The sequence below is a fragment of the Mytilus galloprovincialis genome, chromosome 13 (genome assembly GCF_965363235.1).
Source record: "Mytilus galloprovincialis chromosome 13, xbMytGall1.hap1.1, whole genome shotgun sequence".
NCBI classification, from domain to species: Eukaryota; Metazoa; Mollusca; class Bivalvia; order Mytilida; family Mytilidae; genus Mytilus; species Mytilus galloprovincialis.
In genome coordinates, this window is record NC_134850.1 from 20,672,707 (window position 1) to 20,695,814 (window position 23,108).

The 23,108-nt window shown below is 33.3% G+C and overlaps 1 long non-coding RNA gene across 1 annotated transcript; it reads right to left on the reverse strand.

The window, feature by feature from the left end:
• Positions 1 to 2,707: 2,707 nt before the first annotated feature.
• LOC143057702 (uncharacterized) lies at positions 2,708 to 9,226 on the reverse strand. Its single transcript, XR_012972798.1, has 4 exons — positions 9,136 to 9,226; positions 8,569 to 8,621; positions 4,428 to 4,571; positions 2,708 to 2,776 (listed from the first exon to the last, which is right to left on the reverse strand). It is a non-coding gene; the product is annotated as an uncharacterized LOC143057702 (long non-coding RNA).
• Positions 9,227 to 23,108: the final 13,882 nt, after the last annotated feature.

The following is a 23,108-nucleotide window of genomic DNA, read 5'->3' on the forward strand; positions in this document are numbered from 1 at the left end:
TTTCAATTTGATATTTACATTCGTCTGTGTATTCTTTATTTGAACTATGCAACTGGTGAGGTTTGTTGTAAAAATGCCCTGGGTTGCAGCAGTCACTGTTCTGCTTAAAAAATCTGACGGAAACATCGGCGAAAACGGCTTTAATTAAAAAAATTATTGCACATCAAACTTTTATTTCTATTCTAGAATTGGACTATTGACTTTTACATTTCGTATCTAGATTTCAAATTCAAGACATTTAATCTCGAGTATCCAATCGGTAAGGATTTTCTGGGTTTCTTTTCATACAATATATAGAGATAAGAAGATGTGGTATGAGTGCAAATGAGACAACTGTCCATCCAAGTCACAATTTATAAAAGTAAACCATTATAGGTCTTTAACTCAGAGCCTTGGCTCGCACCGAACAGCAAGCTAAAACGGGCATAAAAAATCACTAGACAAGTGTTTAAACGAGACACGAGAAACACTTATGAACCACATCAAAAACAACAACTACTGACTATCAGATTCCTGACTAAGAACAAGTGCAAACAATTGCAGTAGATTTAAACGTTTTAATGGTACCAAACCTGCACCCTCATCTGAAACAATAGTGTAACATCACAAAAATATGCATGTTTAAACATAAAATATAAAGGACTACAGTAAGTACCAAAACAATTTGACAGTTCTGTATATCAGAGATCACTGTCAACCTATCACAATAAACAAAGACGAACAACAAACAATGTAACTAAATAACGTATCATTTAAACCAAGACCATTATTACACAAAAAATGTCTTTCTAATCGATTAGTTCTTTTGAATTAACAACAAATAATTTAATTTATGTACATGAAATACCTCCGAATTATAACTAGAGGCTCTAATGTCGTTCGAAGGGGCTCGGTGGCCAAGTGGTCTATGTAGTTCTACTACCGTAATCACTATCCAGTCAACACTGAGTTTGTGAGTTCGAAGCCCGCTCGTGTGGGTGCACTCGACTCAATTATTAATGGACCAGTGCTGTCAGTTTTCCTACCGAAGGAGGGTGGTTTTCTCGTGGCATTCCGGCTTCCTCCACTATTAAAAACAGGCAGTCACGAAATAGCCTAAAAGTGGACCTTAAAAGTGGCGTTAAAAACCATCAATCAATCCACCGCCGCCCACCTTGATGTGTGTGCAACAAGGGCAACTCTCCAATATTAGATAAATAGAAAAAGAAGATGTGGTAAGATTGCCAATGAGACAACTCTCTACTATTTACAGACTATAACATAATTCATAACAAAACAAATTTGTTAAGTTGATTTTGTTTTATTGTGGTGTTTTTTTTTTTATTATGAATTTCTCATTTCTGTCTATAATTTATGTGTTTTTTTATTGTTTTTTTCTCACAACATTATGAGTATATTCACTAACTATTGCTTGTTACATAAACCATAAAGATTCCCAGCTTCTCTTGGTGTACCCTGATACAATCCACTTATCACCTACATGAGGTGTTTGTTCAAACAAGAATACACATGACCATTCAACAGTAATACTTTTAATAAGAAACAAACAAATCTCAAAAAACATGTGTAACCCTGCGGCAATTTTGCCCCTGCCCAAAGTCAGGAGCCTTTGGCCTTTGTTAATCTCGTATATTTTTAATTTTAGTTTCTTGTGTATAATTCGGATGTTAGTATGACGTCCATTATCACTGAACTAGTATACATATTTGTTTAGGGGCCAGCTGAAGGACGCCTCCGAGTTGCGGAAGTTTCTCGCTACATTGAAGACCCATTGATGGCCTTTTTCTGTTGTCTGCTCTATGGTCGGGTTGCTGTCGTTTTGACACATTCTCCATTTCCATTCTCAATTTGAATCCAATCTCGATGTTGTATTTCAATTCGTAAAACTCGTCCCGATGATCATGCTGTTGTTTCTTGACAGTTTCTTTCTTATCTACTGCAGTTTTTGCCCAACACATAGAAACGGACACTGGCATCGTCATATAAGGACAATAACTATTATAAAGAGTAAAAGGAACGATTGCTGTCCGCTCACAAAATATCATAAGATAGGCGAATATTAATACAAAAATCGTAAATGAAGACATACTCTTTCAATCAGTTTAATTGAGGTCTGGATCTGGCATGTCAGTAACTGATAGTAGTCCTTTGTTAATGTATGTATCATTGTCATTTTTCTTAGATTGTTTTGTTACCTATTCTGAACTTGGCTTCGGACTTCTTCACAACTGAGTTTTACTGTGAGTATTGTTGTTTCTTTATTCTACATTAGCAAGAGGTGTAAAGGTAGGGTTGAGATCTCACAAAACATGTTTAATCCCGCCGCATTTTTACGCCTGTTCCAAGTCAGGAGCCTCTGCCTTTGTAAGTCTTGCATGTTTTTTTTTTTATTTTAGTTCATTTATATGTTTCGGAGTTTATTGTGCCATCCATTTTCACAAAACAAGTACACAATTTTATTTAGGATACAGCTGAGAACCACCCTCGGGTGCGGGATTTTCTCGCTGCATTGAAGACCCACTGGTGGCCTTCTGCTGTTGTCTGCTCTTCTGTCGGGTTGCTATCTTAAGACATATTCCCAATTTCCATTCTCAATTTTATTTCATATTTGTTGTTGCTTTGAGCATTCCTGATGCTAAGCAATTAAGAAGTGTATAATTTACAAACTCAAATCACATAATTATATACAAATTAGAAAAGATCGAAAAACAATGTTCTATAATTTATTGTTGTTTTTATCTGTATTAGTTGTCTTCGTCCAGTTCATGCAGATTATCTGAAAGTTAAACACAGTAAAATGGTGAAAAGCTTACTTAGAGGCCATTAGGTACAATATACCAACAGGCATACATTTATTTTAACGTAAAATATCAATCTCAGTGCACAAAACGTCTCGTGCGCTAGAGGATATTGATTACTTAAAATGTTAACGTTTTTGCGCATTTAACATAAAAAAACAATCACAAAATTACACGATGTAAAATTCGAAACTAATTCACTATCGTTTACCAATTTCGATAAATTGTTTATCATCAATGATAACTGAAACAATAAACTGAAATTTTTGAAAATATTGAATCACTAACATATATATAACATCAAATATGGGAACTACCATTTAATTTCAACTAGGGAGGAGGTATGTTTTTTCCCTATAAATAATAATCCGATCTCAAATTTGATGAACAAATCGTTCAGGCCAAGCAGATCAGATTAAAAAAAAAACAACCTCCCATAACTTATAAGTATTAAATTTTAAGATGATAATTTGAATGAAAGCGTCGATGAACTAAATAAATTTGTTTCTGACTCAGAAATAAACCCAGACCCCCCCCCCCTTTCCCCTTGTTGTTAAATGTTTGCTACCTGAAAACAATCTCCACTAGTTATATACAAAGATAGAAGATGACGACCGGTGAAATGGTTGTATAGCCAGTCAAGGTCGTTTAAAACTTCCATCGTCGAAAGGACAAGGAACAATTGAATATCATAAGTCAAATAAAACAAACAACCATGAAGTATGGTTTTTCTCATTGTTGAAAACCGTACTGTCACCTATATTGGTTAACTTCTATCTCATTTGTTCTTTGGTGGAGAATTGTCTCATTGGCACTATCTTATGATCATAAACAAGCTTCTGTCCTTGTTTGGTACAAATCCAGGATAGATTAAGAAAGCTATTAAAATTTTATAAAAATTTAACCACAGATTGAATGTAATGTTAACTGGCAGAAAAACGAAGTCATTTATAAGTAAAATAAGGGGAAAATGGAGTTTTATTTTATAAACTTTACTTCTGGATACTATCTTATGATCATAAACAAGTTTCTGTCCTTGTTTGGTACAAATCCAGGATTGTTTAAGAAAGTTATTAAAATTTTAAAAACTTTAACCACAGAGTGAATGTTTATATTTATAAGTAAAATACGGAACAAATGGATGTGTTTATAAACAAAATTTACTTCTGGATACTATCTTAATATGATTGTAATCAAGCTTCTTTCTAAGTTTGGTACAAATCCAGGAGATAGTGAATATTTGTGGACGCCGCCGCTGACGACGACACCAATGACGACGACGGAATGTAGGATCGCTATGTCTCACTTTTTCGACAAAAGTCGAAGGCTCGACAAAAATAAAAAGACAAACAGACTAAATTAGTACACATAAAAATAGGAAACTTGATTAGACAAAGCAACACGAACCCCATAAAAATAGGAAACTTGATTAGACAAAGCAACACGAACCCCATCAAAAACTGGGGTCAAAATCACAACATAGAAAGAAACATATTTACAAAAGTAAACACACACTGAACGAACACATTTGATCTATGATTATACAATGTAAATACAAAATCAATAAAATAAGGGATGAATAATTAAAGTAACAGTAATACATTGTATGTATTTTTTGTAATTGCTTACCCTCTGTTGACCTTCCTACTTTGCATCCCCTACAGTTACATATGCTCCAGAATCTACAGTTACCTACTGAGCAACCCTTTTCCCTACATCGTTTTTTACATGAAGACCTTGAACATGACAACCAGCCCTCTGTATTATATATCGCTGAAAAACAGTTGTTTTAAAAAATGAAGTTAAATACAAAATGGAAGCGAGAAATGCAAAGGGACATTTAAACCCATCAGTCGAAGAAAAACTGACGACACAAATTTAAAAAAAAGCCCACAGGACGAACAACAGTATACAACACACAACATAAAAACTATTGACTGAGCAAGAGGAAAAAAATAGTTCATCTCCGCTGCTCCGGAAGGGTTAGCAGATCATGCTGCAACTTAAGCCCATTCTTTAAATAGTTGGTGTAAAGTTACTACATTATGTGAAGATATTCTGATTCAAATAGTTCATCTATGTTCTGGCTCATGAAAAAAGAAAATTGCCTGTGATGTTTTTGTCCTGCAATGTTTGTTTTGTTTATAATAACAGTTGATTAACAGTACTATTTAGTACACAGCCTAGCTTTGAGATGGAGAACAGCAATAAAAGCGCTGTTCCGTTACTTTTTTGTGGGTGGTTTATTTTTGTGAACGTACTAATGTTTTGTAATGGATGGACACCGCATGAATAGTGTTCCCGTAATACGATTTCTACTAAACATGTGGAGTGTGAAAATACATGTATATAACTGCTTAAACATATTGTGGCATGTTTGAATTTAAAGAGTGCAATTAACAATCGAATTCTATAGAAATATTCAAATAATCAATGAAACAATGCATTTATTTATATTTCAAAAGTAAAAGAGACAAAGGGATTTCATTTTCAGTTATTATGGTTCAAGAGCCAAGGTCGTATGCAAAATTTTACAAAATCTTGTGACCTGATTGATCAACCTAATGCTGTCTGTACCTGTGTGTTAATCTGTTATAAATAGTGCGTTTCAAACATATGTAGTTCAATATTTTCGGGGAAAGGAGGACAACTCCAAAATGTTTGAATATTAAGTTTCTCTTCATTGGCACATCAAACTTCTACAAATTTATCAAATAAAAATTACACATTATATATCAGATATTGCTTTATAAGGTAATTTTATAAAAGTTGGTGTGTTAACATTTTTGTATAATAAAAATCGTGGTTACCCTTATATATTGACAAGTTGTTGGCATGATCCCGGTCATGTTCTTTTCATATATTTATGATGATATGATACTAAACACCTAATGGGAGGATTTGTGCTTTATTTATACTAGAACACACCCGCGAAATCGCGGGCATATACAGTTTGTAGACTGTTGTAGGATGATTTTTTGTAAAAGATATTATGTATGGAGAATTTCATAAAAGGTATCAAAAGCCCTCTCCCTTTTTCCAAAGTCCGATATTTGTTTCCTTTCTGTTAAATTCAATTATTTTCGTGTGTCTGGCCTCAGACCACAATTGTTCTTCTCCTTTGCTACAATGCTTCTTTTGATAAAAGTCAAATCAAATTAAAAATTTGCACCGTTTCAAACATGCAATAAATGTAACTGCTTATATATAGACCATTATTAGTCTAATAAAATATGCTTCTAGGACAATCCATCAGTGTTTTCTTTTTCTTTTGAGAGCCTTATTAACATGCCAATGGTAGGATATGAATCATGTATAAATGACTAAGGCTAATTTGAGGGGTGGTCGGACGGGTCCTAATCCCGAAATCCCGGGCTTAAAACCATGAAATCCCGAGATGCAGAATTTAAAGAAATGCATGTCCCGAAATCCCGAAATCGAAAAATATATTCCCGGATCCCGTAAGGATCAATCCCCAAATCCCGAGCTTAAAACACCCGATCCCGACGCCCCGAAAAAGGTCCTGCCTACTTCTAATCTCTACCTTACTTTCATTTTTGCCAAATCACTATTTTCCCTTTCAACAATAACTTGTTATGTCCCATTTATGGGCATTATGTTTTCTAGTCTGTACATCCGTTCGTTCGTTCGTCCGTCCGTGTCTGTCCCGCTTCAGGTTAAAGTTTTTGGTCGAGGTAGTTTTAGATGAAGTTGAGCATGTTTTACCTATTTTAATATACATGCAAGTACCCCTTAAATAGTAAAAATTTCAAAGAAAACAGTAGACAGAATCAGGGACGACTTTCTATACTAACATACTAACATAGAAAGTCCCTGACAGAATACAGACAGTCTCTATATATTAAAGTAGTATAATCGTAGTTTACATGTAGATAAACGCGAAAAATAATTGTCTTCTCTAAGGAGGTATAATAGTTGTGGTTCTTGCGATCTAAACACCATGATATGAAACTCGAAAAATAATTGTCCTCTCTAATGAGATATAATAGTTGTAATTCTTGCGATCTAAACACCATGATATTTAGAACGCTCTGAATGGCTTATTTTTTTCCATTTTTGTTATCCATCATACGATTGGTTGTACTTGTGTCAAATGTTTTACTTATTTTAATATATATACAACTGGTATGACCCCTTAAATAGTAAACATTTCAAAGAAAACAGTAGACAGAATACAGAGAGTCTCTATATATTAAAGTAGTATAATCGTAGTTTACATGTAGATAAACGCGAAAAATAATTGTCCTCTATAAGGAGGTATAATAGTTGTGGTTCTTGCGATCTAAACACCATGATATGGAGAACGCTCTGATTGGCTTATTTATTTTTCATTTTTGTTATCTATCATACGATTAGTTGTATTTGTGCATCTTTAAAACCGGAAGTCTTATCTATGACTAAAAGTCAGTCCGATGACGGAATCATATCCGGACTCCTTTTTTGTCGTTTTTCTCACAAAATAACTCAATCTGAATAATCATAAGAATGGATGACAAATGCGACTATGCATGTTACCTATAGGACACAGAGGCATGATGATTAATTTATTGTGGAAGGAAGAGAAGCGACACCCAAAATGAGGTCTTCTCGTTTAATAGTATAGATGATGAAGACATAATCTTTCAATCAGTTTAATTGCGGTCAGGAGCTGGATGTCAGTAACTGCAAGTACTATCTTAATTCGTGTATCATTGTCATTTTACTTAGTTTCATTTGTTACCTACTCTGACATCGGACTCGGACTTCTTTTAAACAGAGTTTTACTGTACGTATTACGGTGTGTTTGTTTATTCTACATTGGCTAGATGTAAATGGGAAGGGTTGAAATATCACCAAACATGTTTAAGGCCGCCGCATTTTTACGCCTGCCCAAAGTAAGGAGCCTCTGGTCTTTGTTAGTTTTGTAGTTTTCCTTTTTTTTTAAGTTAAATACATTTATATGTGTCTGAGTTTTCTGTAACATCCATTTTAACTGAACTAGGACATTATGTTTAATAAAGGGCTAGTTGAAGTCCGCCACCGGGTGCGGGATTTTCTCACTGTGTTCAAGAACCATTCTGTATTCGCCTTGGACTATTTTCTGCTCTTTAATCGGATTGTTTTCTCTTTGACAAATTCACCATTTCCGTTCTCAATATAGTTAAATATTTTGTCGATATCAGAGTTTACATAATAAATGCTTTATTGAAAAAACTTTTTATTGTGACTTTCAGACTAACAAAATCAAAATGAGGACACACCATCAGCTATTCCATTTGTATCTGCTAACAAAGGAAAGACTTTAAAAGATAAGAAACAAAGGGAAATTCAATACCTTTTATTTATATAAAAAACAAAAAAAGAGGCGAGAGAAAAAAGATTAAAGACAAATACAGTATACAGGTAACAACTATAAATATCTTGCATGCAATTTCTATGAGGTCGAATCCACTATATACTGTAAACCAACTTATTTTCGCGAATACTTTATTTCGCGCGAAATCTTTCTAGCCCATTCGGCGGCAATTTAATTTCACGGTCACATGACTAAATTATGTCTATGGGCTCATAACAAAATAACGTCAGCCAATCAGAAGACGCGTTACATCCAAAATTAAATTATTACATGTTGTTTAAAAAGAAAAGATCAAAGTTTTGCATGTTCGTGAAGAGCTATGTTCGCGTTATTTTTCTTCTCGCGAAAGTCGCGAAAATAATTGACTTACAGTATTATTACATATTTATAATTTAGTATTACGTGATCACTTACCCAAAACACCAACTAGTAGGAGAAAAACCAGGAATTTCGACATTTCGGTGTTTCTATCAAGAAAAAATCATTTAAAAATCAAATTGAATGCATATTCATACTGAATGTTTTTCGTTTCTCGTTTTTCTATATATTAAACCGTTTGATTTTCCCTGTTTGAATGGTTCTACAATAGTATTTTTTAGGCCCCATAATAGCTTACTATTCGTTGTGGGGCAAGGCTCCGTGTTTTGAACTATAATGGTATACTTTTACACATTATGATTTGGACGGTGAGCTGTCTCATTTGCACTCTTTAACATAGACTGCATACGGTACAATATTTTGAAAAATTGTATCATGTTTCAAATACATGTTACTTAAAAGTAATTTATGATCTTCATTTTAAATTGTGTGTGCTATTTTAAATCAAAAACGCTGTTATATTTATATTTATTGAACATTAAGCAATTTAGCAAAAAAAAAAAACAAACATAAATTCGATTCTTTACAATAAAATTTCCTTTTTCTTTAAAATTATAACTTATAAAAAAGAAGATTTGGTATGATTCTCTATAATATACTTACACGTTTAGTTGTCTATGATTTCTACAACATATGATACATGTAGGTATACAGCTGTCGAATATTGATTTAAAGTTTTCCGAATTATACGTTGCATGTTATTCCTGGAATTAAACAAAAACCTGTATTGAATCAATACATCTAAATCTAGTTAACACGCAAAATTTTGTAGATGAAAGTACTAAATAAAAAATTACAAAATTGATCGAAGATTATAGATCAGTGATGGATCCAAGGGATGAGGGGGAGGGGACCAAATATAAAAATAAACAATATTTAAACAACTTAATAATGTGAAGTGCACAACTTAAAAGGTTTGTGAACATTTCTGTGAAGTTTAAAAGTATAAAAAGAAGGTACACAATCTCTAAAGGTTGATTTTGCTGAATAGATTATCATTTTTTTTTTATTTCAGAAAAAATAGAAACAGTCATACCACTATTTCGAAATACCAGCTTTACAACTGAAATACATGGATTACCCTATCTATATATTTTGTCTGAATCATGAAATATTGTTTCCAAATCCATGATGTTGACATGTGGACAAGAGAGCCGCTTGCTCTTTAAATATGAGTGTTATACCTTGTTTTTCATTGGCCATCAGGTTAACAAACAACCAATCAGTACGTAACACTCATATGCGGCTTAGCTTAGCGAAAGGTAGTGCGACGTAATCAGAAACTTTATTAGATTAACTCTCTAAGGAACGATCGTTTCCATTGGTCAATTCAACCTTCGACCTCACACCTTCGAAAATAGAACACACATACTATAACGTTGAATGGACTGATTAATATTCACGTATCTGGTCAAGGTCGTTTAAAGCTTCCATCGACATATTCTCATACATGATTCCAATCACAATTCTAGCTTTTATAAATGTGCATGTGAAATTCATTGGTTTTATAGTTTTTTCTGCAATTGGTAGTAAAGTTTAAACTTTAAAATCTTAACAGTTTTCACATCTAAATATTCAATTTAAATGTCTCCTCTAGATCAAGGGACGACATCAAAAGTTCAATGTAGGATAAAAAAAAAAAAAACTCAATTCATATATTTTTTCATTTATTCCTCCCCCCCCCCACCCCACCCCCTTGCTTATCCTGCATTTTCTTTTACTCAATGGACTCGATGAATTAACGTTGTACTTGAAAAATGAAACCGTACTTTTCTACAAACACTTCGTATTCTTTTCCAAATTTCATGTATTCGACATAGGATAGCGATTTCTTTCTGATTCCGTTTACTTGAAGAAAAAAAAATCCAGAAATTGTAAGTAAATTCATAACATGTAACCAACCATGCTTTGTTAAGAAAAAACGGAGATGGCCAATCATGGCACAGGGGATGATTAAATGTAGTTTATAAACTCCAACAATATACTTCATTAGGTTTTGCTATTCTCGGTTGAAAAACGAACGTGAATTATATATTGTAAATATTTATAGACCGTTGGTTTTCCCGTTTTGATGGTTTTACACTAGTAATTTTGGGGACCTTTATAGCTTGTTGTTCAGTGGCTCCGTGTTGAAGGGCGTACATTGACCTATCATGGTTTACTTTTATAAATTGTTATTTGGATGGGGAGTTGTCTCATTGGCACTCACACCACATCCTCCTATATCTATGTAAATAGACACTAACAGTTTTTAAAAAAAGTGTTTATTCATTAAATCATTCAAATGTATCGATAGAAAGGTGAGTTTCTTCTTGTGCATGCATTTAGTCATCCCAAATTTCTTGATATTTTGTTAATTAGTTTATCATACACGTTTCGTTTTGTATTTCATTTTAAATACGAATAGCTTTTTGGTCATGAATGTTTGTCTCTTATATTTAATTAACTGTGCATTTGTATTCAGATATCGCAGATCAAATTTATTCGTTCATTGTTTAATCATACGTTTTTCGATTGAGTTAAGTCTGCCAATTGATATTTTATCGTATGTTTTTCTTTGTTGTGATGTTATGCTATTGTTTCAGAAAAAGGGAGAAGGTTTGGATCCATTAAAACGTTTAATCCCGCTGCAAATGTTTGCACCTGTCCTAAGTCAGGAATCTGATGTACAGTAGTTGTCGTTTGTTTATGTAATATATACGTGTTTCTCGTTCCTCGTTTTGTTTATATAGATTAGACCGTTGGTTTTCCCGTTTGAATGATTTTACACTAGTAATTTTGGGGCCCTTTATAGCTTGTTGTTCGGTGTGAGCTAAGGCTCCGTGTTGAAGGCCGTACTTTAACCTATAATGGTTTACTTTTTAAATTGTTATTTGTATGGAGAGTTGTCTCATTGGCACTCACACCACATCTTCCTATATCTACATATACTTTAGCGGATAGTTCAACAATGTTATGCAGCTCTATTCTTACAGTATAAAATTGAAAGATAAATGTTCATCCATTTAAAATCGAAAACAGTACATTTATATTTAAAAAAAGAAGATGTGGTATGATTGCCAATGAGAAAACTATCCACAAGAGACCAAAATGACACAGAAATTAACAACTATAGGTCACCTTACGGCTTTCAATAATGAGCAAAGCCCATACCGCATAGTCAGCTATAAAAGGCCCCGAATTGAAACAAGAGAATTGTTCCTTATAAACTACGATTTCTCACAAGTATTAATTTATTATTTAGTTCCGCACATGCATAAGAAATAATCTTCGCCGATGTAACATTTCAATTTATTACAACAACATGCCTTCACTGAATTCATTCAGGTGCACCAATGATACGATTAAAGTTATTTTGTTTCTATCTTTGGGGGACAATTTCCTCCGTTTATGGTACGCTTATAGCTACATTTTTGTACTGTGTGTATGTTTTATAGCATGAAAATAATAAAAGAGGAATGTCAGTGCAACCACTGATTAATGATTGTAACGGATCAGTTTTATGAGATACTTATTATAAGTGACTACGACATTGTTAGGATTATAACCTATCGTCAGTATGAAAGAAATTAAAAGTGGTTCATATATTCATCCGTATAAAAGCGGCACATGCATTTTATTTTATCCTTATATTTCTCATCATGCCGGATACAAGATAATTGAGTTGCTGCATGCAAAGAACTAAGAATATTACTTAAAACAAACTATCAGTATAATATGTCGACCCCACTATTTGAAGTTAATAACTATCAGTATAATATTTCGACCCCACTATTTGCAGTTAATAAAACATTTTTTTATTTCTTTTGACCAAAGGTTTGTAAACTATACAAATCATTGTTTTTACGTTCGTAGTAACATAGTAAATTCCATTGTCGGTCACCTGTGTCAATTCACGTGCACACTTATTACATTGTTGTTGTATTTAAATCTTTCGGCCAATGAAATGAGACGTATCAAGTTGTTTGTTTGTGATACGCCAGAATGTTATCAATGAACTATCAAACTCTAAAGTCGACTGCATTTCGGTATATATAGGTATTCGTTCTGTGGTGTTTTAGGGATCTGAATTGAGAACTGAGGTATGAGCTGATAACACAAAATTAGTACCATATTTTGTAAATTAAAGTTAATTCGGAAAAATGAATGAGTTTCTACTAAAAAAAATCCCCGTCTTTCATCGTGTTTTGCGATTTACGTCGTCTGGTCTATTGAAGAAGCGAACGAGACCTTTTCCCGAAAATAACTGTTTTGCTTAGTGTGAATTCACATTGCTTTAAGACGTGTCTTGGTATTTATTTATCCAGCGATCGTGTATAATTTAGTTTCGAAGTTGTATTTATAATTCTCATCGGATATTTTTTGTATTCTATCGTTTGTAGTTGTGATTCTAATTTTTATTCTCTATTCGTATGTAAAAGCAAAGATAATTAAAATCACTCAGTGCATTTGTATGATTTTAGTTCAAAGCAACTATATGCACAGGATTTATTAATTTGGTCTGCACAGTTTGATTTGGAAGAAAGGCCAGCATTATTAGATATTAATGCAGTTACTTGTACAATTACTAACAAAATTCTATTTTAATATTTTTGTGATCGTACACCAAATACCATAATTAAAAACTTATCTTGAATTATATCCAACTAATTGAGAAGATGTAGCTTGGTTTGAGTAAATGCGACCATTCTTTGAAAACAGTTTTCATTTTTTTGTGTGTGTTTTTTTTTACCAAGTGTTGATATTAAACTAATTTTAATCGTACGTACTTTTTTGTTCATTTCCTATCTTAATTCAGTAAGATAAACAACGGTAAGGATTATATAAAGATAATACTTTAACCCTACAACATGTTGGTAATCTGAAATTTTCCTTAAGTCAGGAACAACGTTATGTGGTTGTTTTTTTTCGTATGATTATGGAGGTCTGTGTTGACTCCTTGGTTGTTTTCAATATCGTTGCACAAAGTAAAGCCGTTATACCCTAGATATCTACCTTTGTTGAACAATATGCAGCATTGCCTAACCATCAAAAATTACAATTCAAATTGTCACTAGATGTGTTTCTTTTCATAGCATGACTATTTTGGGAATTTCTGGATCTACATGTTTACAAGTTTACAATATAAATAGACTCAGGATGATGTCGTTAAAAGCAAAAGATGAAAAAAAGACATTCAACCGAAAAAGTTCAAAATTAAATGACAACACCAGGACGAAATACGATACACGATCAAAAGAAGAGCAACACTATGTACAACACGATCAAAAGAAGAGCAACACTATGTACAACACGACATCAAAACTAAAGACTGATCAGCACACATCCGACAAAAAAATGGGGGCGATCACGGCGCTCCGAAAGGGTAAGCAGGTCCTGTTCAGAATGTGCCACCCATCGTGCTGCTCATGTAAGTACAATCCCTGCTAAGTATAAGTCGGTAGATCACATTCAGGGGAAACATAGTTGGATTATGTTTACGACCATTGGAACATAACATATTCCATATGATATACGAACAACCAACTGGTAATTAGCGTAAAAAAAAATGTCAAAGTGCTTACTTCAACTTCACCACTTGGAATTCATGGTTTAAATGCTGCCTTGTTAGTAGCAACCCTCTGTCAGAGAAATCATGATAAAAAAAGAAAGGTCTGGAATTTCGTATCAACTGGGAGGTGTGTATTCCTATGCAGGCGCTGCGCATGCTAGAATCGGTTACAATTGAACGTTCAAAGTTGTGAAGCTAAAACCATTTATTTTGTCGGAAAGTGTTGTTCTCGAAAGACACTCATTGTCAATTACCATATGTTAGTTAAGATAAGAGGGAGAATTAACTGTATCTGTTGGATCCCCTCATTTCAAGTTCGATTGGATGGGTGCGTTCAACATGGTCACAATTCTTTGAAGTATTTAGTGAAAGAACATCATTGACTAGTATATAGCGTAAGTTGAGTTAAAGGATAATGTTTTCTTCTTTTAAATTACCTTCTTTCTAGAAAACTCCTGAATAGGGTTAGCCTTATATGAATAAAGGGACAAGGTGTCAAGAAGAAAAGCACAGCTGGTTCCCTTGAATACGATTGATGATTGACATTAGACATAGTATTGTATAGACATTTACCTATTTTGAAGAAAATTTGTTAGTGTTAAGATGGCGCGCTGTATTGTGTTTTTGTTGTGTTTTGTAAATTTGGTGGGTATTTTTTTTTTGGGGGGGGGGGGGGGAGTGGGCCTTTTTGGGTTGTAGTTGTACGAACCTGCGGACTTCAATCCAACAGCTCTTTTTATCATAAAAATTTCAGATAATAGAATTACAATCTTCCAAACCAGATCGCTTTTAAAAGCTCTTCAGAGCTTATGTTTTGTAATTGCTTGCTTATACCGACTCCAAGTAAAGCTTTATGCTTGATGTCTTATGTCTTATGCTTGTTCATGATACCAGTTAAGTCACAGATAGTTTCCTTCTGTGATTGGATCACAAGTGTTGACTCTGGTATAGAAATATATTTAGCTTTTTTTCTCTCTAGTCTGCCTGTTGCTACAATGGGGCATATGTTGAGCCGCGTGGAGCCATGTCTGGTAGATATTGGGACACTCAACGAGTACAATTCGCGTTTAAAAAAAAGATGTTCATTGCAGAACTTACCGATTGCACTTTAATATAGAATAATTGCCTTAAATTTCCACGAAATATTTATCAATTGGCATTTAGCATTTATAAAAAAATCAATGCACGAATGGTAGGGTGACAGTTTGTATCCCTTATAGTGGTGCTATTAAATATCTACTATTTATTTTATTTTTCTGTTTAAGTTCTAGCACAAACTAAAGACACGCTATTAGAGCAGTATTCTCGCAAATGAAGTCTTTACTAATATAATCAACTGCTAATGACAACAGTAAAATAAGTTCACAAAATCTTAACCAACACGAATCCAATATAATATTGCTGATGAACTATGATACTCCGACAGAATCTGTAGATCGTGTTCCACTGGGTTCACCCGCCATGATACTTTTTAGGCTACGTTGATAAATCATTCAAAAGACGACTATATAATGCATAATGTTTTGAAAGAACTTGTTTAGCATTATTACTGAAATATTACAAAAGGTTTAATACAATGAGTTTTTATAAATGTTTCTTTAATGTACTAGCATCAATTATCAAGCACCAATAGGGACATTTAAGATGTGTATAAGCATGTGGTTAACTTTTCATCTTGGCTTATCCAAAATTTCATTTGCGTCCGTCTGAAATAAACGAAAAAGAGTTAGTGTAAGATGTGATATGATTGATACTGAGATAAGTAAACCCTCGGTAAGAGACCATGTATAAACAATTCATAAGGCAGTCGAAAAATTCCTATCAAAACTATATTGGTAAAACAAAACTGGCATTTTACAAACAATAGTCCGAGAAAACAGTGCATTTTATAAAGATAGAAAACAAATTAATTGTATTCAAACCATTCGTGAAAATATTGATTGTTTTCATTGAAAATTAGAGAATAGATATATTGAGTTTAGAGACATATCGTTCGTGTATGCTTATAATAATTGTTCCAAAATATCGAAATAATATTGCCTTCTACTTTATCAATCAGGCAAACCATATTACACAGAACACAACATAGACAACTATGGGCAACACGAACCAAGGTTTTCAACTACTTATTCTTTTCGGGATTGTTAATAACATGTATAGAAAATTATTGTTACTTTTATAAAATGCCGAGAAAAAAAGGAATAAAATGATTTCTCTGTCATCATTCTGATGGTTAAGGATTAAAAAGCAGATCTTATTCTTCTGATTGTTTCTATTCTTATGTCATTTGAGTAAACACTCTTGAATTCACAATTTCTATAACAGTACTTTTTATTTGCGGTAATGAAAAACTCAGTCTGCCAATTTCGATGACAAATACATTTGACTTTCTTTTTGCCATTTAACATGTTTAAGTCTACTTAAGGTCAAATTTAAGGTGATTATTGCTCCATGACGAATCTATACTCTAGACGGCATATGCCATTTTCTAAATGGTTTGGGGTTTTTGTTTGTAGATGTTTTCTCATTAGGTAAATCCTACATTTAAAATAATACTTTTGTCCTGATTTAGTGCAGCCAGTATTTAATACGTTGTTGACTTGAATACTCAAAATTATCAGACATGTTAGCTTTAAAAATGTAATGATACTTTAGCTTGGTCTTTGGGTTCAACTTTGGAAACAGAAACGTAAAAGGACTGGATGTGGACCTATAAATAGAACATTTACACGAGAAATATTTTTAAAATATAAAGCCCAGAGGACAATTCGTCAAATTTGATGCATTCCGATTTAAATGTGACAAAAGCGTTCACTCGAACTTTTTCATTGATTGAATGTCAGTAAAATGAAGATTTAACCAATTGAGTTGAATTTTATATGGTGTATTACAAAGTAAAAAAATTTATATGGTGTATTACAAAGTAATAAATTTACCAAAAGTTCTTTATATTCTTAAACGGTGAATTATATGACCATGGCATGGAATAACATGCAAATGCATTGTAATCATGGTCCGTTTTAATTTGGTCACATAGAGTTAAAACGTATTAAGTATGTGCAATCTATCGAAATTGAGACATAACAGGACTCAACTGTTGGTTATGTGATTATGTCCTGTTTTTGTTTTCATTACAGTGTAGTCTTGCAAAATCTGCATGAACTTTAAATTTTAAATTTTTACGAACCTTATTATTGTACTGCTCCTCATTTAATTTATTCGAGTTCACCTTTTGTTTGGGTCCCTTTTAAATCTTTTTAGAAGCAGCCATGGAAAAAATGTATGAATTGCAGAAGACCAATGTGACTCAAAAGCCAACACTTCAGACATACGGCATTACAAGTAGGTTGACCGTTATGGATATAAACTTCCTTTTCCTCGGATTTAACATACTATATTACACTTATGACCAGGTTTGCACTTGTTTAAGCAATATGACGAGTACCATATGTAGAGCACGATGTAGTTTACCCTTCCGGAGGTCCTGGTATCTTAAAGTTTTACATCACACATTATACTGTGACAACCTTTCGGCGTTGACACAGTTTTTTGTTAACTACTTAAGATATTTTATATAGTGTTGTTCCCAAAATAACAAAGCACACTATGCCTCTTTTCAGTAAAACAACTAAAAATTTCTTTTATAACACAATATATCTCTTATTTTAAAGAATCTCATATTGTACATTACGTATCATGGGACTATTCAAATGCTGTCAGTCAACGGTTTCCCGTTAGTCGCGCCCGCGGTATATAATGATGGGTTCCGTCTGTCCGAAACACACTCAATTTGCCATAATATTTTTTATTTCCTTGTTTGTCTGAATATTTGTACTATGTTTGGAGTATTGTGGCAATAACACATTGTGAATGTAACTTGTCTTAAACCATATTACAGAGACATATCTTATTAATAATCATGCATTTAATTCATTTGAGAACGTACTTGGAATTAATTTAACTAGTTATAAGGTATAAACTTATGCTATGATTATTTTTCAAATGATAAAGAAATTGAATTATTGTATGTATGGATGTAACATAACTTTTTCAGAATTTGTTGTGTTATATAGATGGTAATATATATACACAACATGACATTGGTTAATTGTATAACGTGTGTAGTTCCTGCAAGTTTGCAGCAAACACGCAGGAGAAAGATTGATTTGAATTAAAATGTTTGCAGCAGGTATGCAGCAAACACTCATCTGCATATAATGTTTGCAGCAAAAACTCATTTGCATAGTAAATTGTTTGTAGAAGACCTGCAGCGTACTTGTAGCAAACACGCCGTAAATACGGATTTTGCTTTCGCTGCAGATCTGCAGCAAGTTCGCAGCAGACTTGCAGCAAATGTTTGCAGGAGTCTAATTTTTTCAGTATCATAGGTGCCTGCAGGTTACATCTCCATAGATCTGCACTTAAGCCTTTCATAGAAGCCTGCAGGTAAAACAGCTGTTTATCTGTACAATAGACTATTAATTATGCTGTCAGTCAACTGTTTCCCGTTAGTCGCGCCCGCGGTATATCATGATGTGTTCCGTCTATCCGAAACACACTCATTTTTTTGCGCCTGTCCCAATTCAGGAGCCTCTGGCCTTTGTTAGTCTTGTATTATTTTTGATTTTAGTTTCTTGTTTACAATTTGGAGTTTAGTATGGCGTTCGTTATCACTGAACTAGTATATATATTTGTTTAGGGGCCAGCTGAAGGAGGCCTCCGGGTGCGGGAATATCTCGCTGCATTGAAGACCTGTTGGTGACCTTATGATGTTGTCTGCTCTATGGTCGGGTGTTGTTCTTTTGACACATTCCCCATTTCCATTCTCAATGTTATATTATAGGTGCACACCATCATAGATCCTCATAACAGTTAGGACGTGAAAATTGCAGTCACCAGGTTACTGTAATTTATTATAACATTTTGACCTGCAGGCCCTTTTTGTACGTATAAATAGCCGGATGGCCTACATGCACCAATAATAAGATTTGGTAGATACTGGTAACATGGTGACCGACAATCACCTACAAAATGTATAATATGATATGACAAATAACTAAGTGAACTATGTGCATCGTGACTTAAAGACGGCGCTGAAATGATTGTTAAAGATCAAAAGCAGTGTGACATACAGGATATGTTAAACAGAACAAAAACAGGGTGACCTACATCTTCTCTTGATGAATTGTTAGATAAAGGCAACAGTAGTATACCGATGTTCAAAACTCGTAAACCCATTGACAAAAAACAAAATTGGGGTAACAAACTAAAACTGAGGGAAACACATTAAATACACAACATTAAAATGTAACACACACAGAAACGGACTAAGCATTAGACAATATCCTATGAGAATAACAAATATAACAACAAAACCAAATACATGAATTTAGGATAGATTAGTACCATGACACGTCTTATACATGTCGTAATGTGAATTCACACTCAAATATAAGAGAAAACAAACGACACAACGGAAACACAACATTAAAATGTAACACACACAGAAACGAACTATAATATAACAATGGCCATATTCCTGACTTGGGACAGGACATTTTTAAAGGAAAAAATGGTGGGTTGAACCTGGTTTTGTGGCATGCCAAACCTCCCTCTTTTATGGCCATGTGAAATATAACATTAAAATGACAACACAACTTAACAGGACTACAATATAAATAAATAGGAGAACACAATTGACAAAGAAACACACGAATAATAGCTAACAAACGACAACAAGTTTAAAATTTAATACGCGAACAGTGCATTATGTCCACACAAGACTTAATAGTGACGCCCAGATACAAAAGTTTGAAAGCCGAAACATGCACAAAGTTGTGCCAAAAAGGGCCAGGGTTTTCTGTTAGGTACCAGAACATCCCTATTATTTAGAATAATTTATATTTTGCAATCAGTAAATTTTATAAAACGACTATACAAAAGATATACATGATAAAACTGAAGTATTAACTAACTAACTAAAAAATTACGTTACATTTGAATTTGTAAAACAGATCATCAAAAAATGAAAAATGACGTCACATTGAATGAATAAGATAGAATTAGGATTGATTTAAGATTATATTTGAACTAAATGCTGATATTACATTATTTAATAGCAAACTAAGGTAGCAATTAACTATATTATATAGCTATGTCCAGTTTGTTTTGAATCTAACTTCAAACGTAAAACATCGTGCAGATTACGTTGAACAAAATCAAATCTAATAAATGAAGGCGGTGATTAATTTTCTTTACCATAACACATGAATATAATAGAAAAGACGTCAACACATTTGACAAAATCCGATGAGAATTACAAATGTAACATTAAACATTTAAACTAAATACATGACTTTGGGATAGATTAGTACCGTAACACGTCTTATAGTAATGCGAATTCACACTCAGCAAAACAGTCATAATCGGGAATAAGTCACGTTTGGTAATTAAAAGAGTAGACGACGTAATGACAAACCACAATCTACCATGTGGTAAAAATGTCATTAGCTTGTTTGGTCAATGACACATCGTATGGATCCACCAATTCGTGACGGTGTCCATAAAATTTACGGAGTGTCAATTTTAATCTGTCCTCCTCATAACTTTGTTGGAGCAGTTTCTGCGTAAGGAGCACACGTCTGTATATGAAGTCCGTATAGTGTGAACAAGCACAAGAATAACGTATCAATTGTGATATGTAAACACCATACGAAGGGGCAAAGGGTATGTTACTGCTGAGAAATGGGAAATTGATAAGGATATGGTAAAGATAAAGAGTAATATAATTTCAGAAATATAATAGGATATGATAGAGACTAATTATAATAAACTACACTACGGTGATCTATAATTGCTAATTTCTGTTTCATTTTGTCTCATTTTCAACCATACCACATCTTCTTTTTATAGATTCAAGCACCTTTGGTAAACTATGGTACAGATCAACAATCAGGTGAATTTTATACAGATTTTGAAAGGGTATGATACAGATTAATAGCAATTTGCACCTGATCTAGTTTTATATCAATATCAGGGTGAAATACAGGCAACCTTGAAATAATATGGTACAGATCAATACCAGGGGGACCTATAGATACCATTGAAATGATATAGTACAAATCAATAGTAGGGTGACCTACATGCATCTCGGATAATTATAGTACAGATCAATAGAAGGGTGACCTACAGGCAAATACAGAAAAATAAAAATACAGAACTCCAAGGAAATTTCAAAACGAAAAGTCCTTTTTCAAATAGCATACTTCGAATGGAAAACGACTTTCTATAAAATAAGACCTCTTATTTGCATTGATCGAATAAAAGTATAATGAAAATGTATGATGTATCCCATCATAAGATTTTATAGATGGGCATATTATAAATTTCAGACGCGAATCTGCTGTCGATTTCTTGCCTCGGTGACCGTAAGTAAGTTTTCATTGAACATGTTGAACGTACATGATTTACAACAAACTGCAATACTTGTTGTATTGTACAACATGATGCATATTTTGTATATATACGCTAAAGGACACACTGCATTACTATTCTATTATGGCCGAAGAAATATGTGCTAAATTCTGTCAATCGTGTCAATTGTAGAGTTTCTTACAAAATATTATAAACATAAATTTTGAAATATCAATAGTTGTCAAGTTCAAGTTGCCAATTTTACTGACTTTTATTACATCATTAATAAGAGAATTATATATAACTTCTTGAAAGATCAGAGTCACGTGGTAAGGAATTCCTCTATGCTCTTTCTTTGCGTCCCCCTAAAAAAGAATTTAAAAAAATACATTTAATAAAATTGAAAACAATTCCATATCAAATAGTTATCAAAGGTACCAAGCTTATAATTTGATAAGCCAGACGCGCGTTTCGTCTACATGAGACTCATCAGGACGCTCATATCACAATTGTTAGAAAGCTATCAAGTACAAAGTTGAAGAGCATTGAGAACCACAAATTCCTAAAAGTTGTGCCAAATACGGCTATGGTAGTCTTTGACTGGGATAATAAAAACCTTAATATTTTGAATAATTCATACTGTTGCAATCATCAAATTAAAAAAAAAGGACCATGTAATTCATGTCAACACCTAAGTGCTGACTACTGGGTTGGTGATACCCTCGGGGACGAAACTTCTACCTGCAGTGTTATCGACCCAGTGGTGTTAGTAGCTATATAAGGTACCAGGATTATTATTTGTTACGCCAGACGCGCGTTTCGTCTACATAAGACTCATCAGTGACGCTCAGATCAAAATATTTAGAAGGCCAAAAACAAGAACAAAGTTAGAGAATTGAGGACCAAAAATTCCACAAAGTTGTGCCAAATACAGCTAAGGTAATCAATACTTAGGATACGAAAACTCATATTTTTTCGAATAATTCATACTTTTGCAAACACTAAATATACAAATGATCATATAATTGATATTAATGTCAACACTGGACTGGTCATGATATTGGAGTAAGCAAAATTTGATTTCCTTTACCACAACACAACAACAAAAACAGTGCAGTTGTACATGTGTTCATTTTATCTTCTATATTTGATGATGTAATACCAACAAATCATGGTACGTCACATCCGGTTGTATACAAAAGTAGGTCTAAAACAATTTCGCTTGAATTTGCAAGTTGTAGAAAATTAACCCTGCATTTCAATGCTCCTACATTTTTCTGAGTCATAAACATATATGTTGGATGTCTGAAAGCATCATTCTTTTTTTATTTGATGGTCTTATAAAATATTTTGGAAAGTTAAGGTTACATAGTTACCAAAGCAGGTAACCAGTAAATAACAGTGTAAAAATTGGGTTATTTACTTCCGGTGATGGTTACTTTCTTATATGCAATGAAATGTAGTGTGAAATTTTCACTGTAGCACTGGAAAGGATTAAACATTATTCATGCAAAGTATTTCTTTGATTGAAATAAAGGTAAAAACAGTACATTTTTTTAAAATATGAAAATTTAACAAAGACAAATAGGGGGAAACCAATGGCGGTATTACA